General features: G+C 48.8%; 1 non-coding gene across 1 annotated transcript; it reads right to left on the bottom strand.

Moving 5' to 3' along the window:
• Positions 1-4250: 4250 nt before the first annotated feature.
• trnad-guc lies at positions 4251-4322 on the bottom strand. The gene has a single exon. It is a non-coding gene; the product is annotated as a tRNA-Asp (tRNA).
• Between the last annotated feature and the right edge of the window lie 638 nt (positions 4323-4960).

The following is a 4960-nucleotide window of genomic DNA, read 5'->3' as shown; positions in this document are numbered from 1 at the left end:
TCTCATTGTGCTGCCTCTTTGGACGTTCTGACGTTACTAACCTAATGGAGGCAGGTTCCCTGGCCTGTTCTAGACCATCCTGTTGAAAAATGAGGAGAGTTTTGCAGCATCGGGCCTTTGAAGCCTGCCTTCTGCCCTGCCGCCCCGGCTGCCTACGCTGTAGACCAGCCTTGGAATCCTGCATTGGCAATTGCACAGTGTTGAAATAAATGTACTTCAATGTTGCTTGAAAAACATCAGTTGGAAAATAATGACCAATTCTCTCTTTGGGTTAATGTCAAGTATTGCTTCCTCAGCACATACGTGTGCAGGCTGCACTTTCAAGTTGAATTAATTGTCCTTGGGAATTGGGTAATTGGCCATATTCCATGAAGGACCATAGGCATTATGTCAACTAGAAACAATTGGTTATATGCAGCTAGAGGGGTAACAGTCTGTTCGTGTGGACGTAGACCTCCATTAATTTACATATTTCCCTTCATACCTGTTTTGCAAGTATGGGGAAGTGAGAAGTCAGACTTCTATCAAATTATACATTTCAGTTTCATACCACCAACAAAATATTAGGTACTAGTGGGCAGCACGGTGAAACAGTGGTTCTGATAATAATCTATAATCTTTATTATTGTCACGAGTAGGCTTACATTAACACTGCAGTGAAGTTACTGTGAAAAGCCCCTAAATGCCACATTCCGGCGCCTGTTCAGGGACACAGAGGGAGAATTCAGAATGTCCAATTCATCTAACAAGCAGGTCTTTTGGGACTTTGGTGCAGCATGGTAGCACAGTGGCTAGCACTGTTGCTTCACAGGTTCAGGGTCCCAGGTTCGATTCCCAGCTTGGGTCACTGTCAGTGCGGAGTCTGCACGTTCTCCCTGTGTCTGCGCGGGTTTCCTCCGGGTGCTCCGGTTTCCTCCCACAGTCCAAAGATGTGCAGGTTAGGTGGATTAAACATTCTGAATTCTCCTTCTGTGTACCCGAACAGGTGCCAGAGTGTGGCAACTAGGGGCTTTTCACAGTAACTTCACTGCAGTGTTAATCAGTGTTCACAGTCTGCACATTCTCCCCATGTCTGGGTGGGCTTCCTCTGGGTCTTCCGATTTCCTCCCACAGTCCAAAGACGTGCAGGTTAGGTGTATTGGCCATGTTAAATTGCCCCTTAGTGCCCAAAGATGTGCAGGTTAGGTGGATTGGTCATGTTAAATTGTCCCTTTGTGCCCAAAGATGTGCAGGTTAGGTTATGGGGTCATGGAGATAGGGCGGTGTGGATGGGTGAGTGAACATGGATAGAGTGCTCTTTTGAAGGGTCAGCCCGATGGGCCGAATGGCCTCCTCTGCACTGTAGATATTCTATGATACTTGGATCAAGGGTGGCCCTACATTCAGGGTGTGAACAATAGGAGAGTGAACCATGTTCCCTTCACGAGGATACAAGTAAAATACAGCAGCCTATCTATGGGATTGAAGCCTGTCAAATCCTAGGGACGCAGTGATTCAGTGGAAGTTGTACTCAAATAGCTTCCTGCCCCCAGATCTGGTGAACTGCAGTAGGTGGAATGTGTGTTGGGGGGAGGATTGGAAAGTCTCGGCCGTTGTGTGACATGAGAAGGTATGGCAGATTCATAAGTGTTGAGTAGGACGGAACCTGCACAGTGAAATATGGTATGCAACAAAGGTGGATGAGCCACAAACATTTCCAATCACTCTGTGGGTGTTCGCCAATCACCAGCGCCACATTTGGCCTTTTGATGCCATGGTGTTCCACTACCCTGCCTTCAGCAGCTCAATCCGAATGTCTGTCCACAATACTGGGAGTCACAAGATGGTTTGAAGTAACCCAGGGTTCCTGCAGCTTCATATTTTGTACGATGTTTCTCCAAATTTGGATACCCTGAGCGATTTGTTGCCCATTTGAAAATGAAAATGAAATTAAACAAATTTGTTGCTAATAACACAGGGAAGATGGTGGGCAAGCTTTCCTCTTGAACTGCAGTCCATGGTATTCGAAATTTGTCTGATAGGTAGTTCACGGAACTTGAAGATTTTGTACAGCTTCTGTTAAGGATGGTGTAAATTGGAAAATGAGATAGCGCTGAAAGTCAATTCACCTCTGCCTGGTTGCCAAGTGGAGTTTTTGTTTTAGCCTTGCTGATACTCAAGTTACTGGACACAATTTTATGGGGAGTCGGAGTGCTCTGACATCCCCCGCCCCCCCCGCCACCCCCCGGAAGTAAAGTCAAGCTGACTTGTCCTTTACAAGCTTGCCTGCATAGCCTAAACTAGATCACAGTGGGACTTCTGCCTGCTCGCTTAGATGGGGAGAGGGGGGAGGGGGGGAGAGGGGGGCGGGGGGGGGGGGGGGGGGGGGGGGGGGGGGGAAGAGGAAATACTGCCCTTAGGAGCTGCCAGCCCTTCTGATTGGTCGGCAGCTCCATCACTTCCAGTTGCACCCAGTAGTAGGCGCTGCCAGGACTACAGGAAGAAGGCCGAAGAGAAACATTATTGCCCTGAGAAGATGAGTCCTTGTGATTTAGGATGGGGATGGGATCCAAGAGCTCTTGGAGCAAAGGTGGGAAGGAAGGGGGCACCTTATTCAGGGGTGGTCCTGTGCACGTTAGGGCATTAGGGGCATGCTCCCCCATCAAGATGCCCCGCCCCTTCAGTGCTGCCTGACCAACAGAAACTGCCCCTCCCAGATGATGAAAAGCGGCCTGCCCATTCCTGCCCAACTGCCCGCACCAGCTGTGTTGTGGCATGGGCAGCATATGATTCAGCTCAGTAGGCTTGCTCACAAGCATTATTGACGTTTAATTGTTTATTCACATAGGGTAGGTTGGCCACCGATTTCGGTGACCGTCCAACCTGCATATTGTGGGAGTGGGGTGGGTGTGTTTGGTGGCGGGGCGGGAGATGGTGAGCTGGTCGTCGCCCCCCCCCCCCCCCCCCCCCCCCGACCTATTTTAGACGTGTAGAATGCAGCCCTCTATGTTGATGACAGAGGGAAGACTTTTTTGTTGTGTGATGGTCGGAGGACAAGTCCTTTCATTCATTGTAACGCGTAAGTTGGCACCCGTTCTGAACACCCCATCCATCATTCTATTCATGTTTCCAGCTTTGTCACAGTTGCACAAACTGTACAGTTTGGATTTCTCAACATCCACCAAAGAGGTTGTTTTGTAACTTGAATTACTGTGGAGAGGTTTCAAGTGTAGAAAAAAGGGGAAAAGTCTTCGATTCAAAGAAACAAATAACTCCTGGAGTCCCAAGGCTGTGAAGATCAATCTCCAGGGCACTGCTGGAACAGTTGATACGTTGAAAAAGAGTGTTCCTTCAATTTTATTTGAACGCTTTAATTTATTCGTTTTAAAAGGATTGAAAACCTCTCAGTGGAGTGGGAGAGGGGAGAGGGCGATATTCTAGGGGGAGGGGGTGGAGGCCTTTTCACTTACAGTCACGATTAATCTGATTGGGTTTCAAAGGTTAGGGCGAAAAAAAACAAAGCTCGCCAGATGCCAGATATCGGAAATATAAAGAGAAAATGCTGGAAATAGTCAGCTGACATCTGTCGAGAGAGAGAGCGACAGGGCGGATAACCTTTCCTTTGCTTTCCCCAGTGCACAACGTGCAAAACATCTCAGGACATGTTGCAGATGCTTCTATCCAACAGATGAATTTCTGCATCATTTCAAGCATATGTGCGGCAACTCTCCCACTCTCTCCATGAGAGATGTGTTTCCAAACCATTGCTCCCAGAGATTGGCCCGGATGGTCTTCAGCTGATAGGCAGTTTTAGAACATAGAACATAGAACAGTACAGCACAGAACAGGCCCTTCAGCCCTCGATGTTGTGCCGAGCAATGATCACCCTACTTAAACCCACGAAACCCGTATTCCCGTAATCCAACAATCCCCCCATTAACCTTACACTATGGGCAATTTAGCAAGGCCAATCCACCTAACCCGCACATCTTTGGACTGTGGGAGGAAACCGGAGCACCCGGAGGAAACCCACGCACACACGGGGAGGACGTGCAGACTCCACACAGACAGTGACCCAGCCGGGAATCGAACCTGGGACCCTGGAGCTGTGAAGCATTGATGCTAACCACCATGCTACCGTGAGGCCCCTAAAGAGATGTTTCAAGGACGCCCCGTCGAGTGCATCTCTTGGGCAATGTGCCTTGGCGGATTTGACAGCCGATGAGCCACTTTTGAAAAGGATTGCCGTTTTCATCCAGGAGAGGTGCAAACTCCCCGTCGGGGAATTGAACCCCGGTCTCCCGCGTGACAGGCGGGAATACTAACCACTATACTAACGAGGAATCCAATCTCACACTGTAGGTGTATTAGGTTGACAGTGGTTGGATCCCATTGGTGTTATCAACACCAAGAGTCATACTAGCAGCCAGGAACACTGGGAATGGTCCCGGGCTTTGACAGTATTGATCTTGCAAAAGCAACATCTTAAATGTTTTGGAGGGTCTATTGCATTGGAAAGAAAAACTTTTCCTGGGATTTTGGTTAGACTAGAGAGAGGGGACGATTTTTAGAACATTTTTCCATTTATGGGATGTGGGCATCACTGGCTAGCCCAGTATTTATTGTCCTCCCCTCATTCCCCTTGAGAAGTGGTGGTGAGCTACCTTCTTGAAGCGCTGCAGCCCCTGTAGTGTAGGTATACCCACAGTGCGGTTAGGGAAGGAGTTCCAGCGACAGTGAGGGAACGGTGATATACTTCCATGTCAGCATGGTGAGTGACTTGGAGGGGAACTTCCAGTTGGGGATGTTTCCGTACAGCTGCTGCCCTTATGCTTTTAGATGATAGCAGTTGTGGGTTTGGAAGGTACTGTCGAAGGAGCCTTGTTGAGTTCCTGTAGTGCATCTTGTAGGTGGTCATCTGACACCTGCCACTATTTAGCTGTGGGGGACGGAGTGGATGTTTAGTGGATGGGGTGCCAAT

Source organism: Scyliorhinus canicula, chromosome 3 (genome assembly GCF_902713615.1).
Source record: "Scyliorhinus canicula chromosome 3, sScyCan1.1, whole genome shotgun sequence".
In the NCBI taxonomy this organism is placed as follows: domain Eukaryota; kingdom Metazoa; phylum Chordata; class Chondrichthyes; order Carcharhiniformes; family Scyliorhinidae; genus Scyliorhinus; species Scyliorhinus canicula.
The sequence above is the reverse complement of the archived record's forward strand: the minus strand, read 5'-3'. Positions and strand labels throughout refer to the sequence as shown.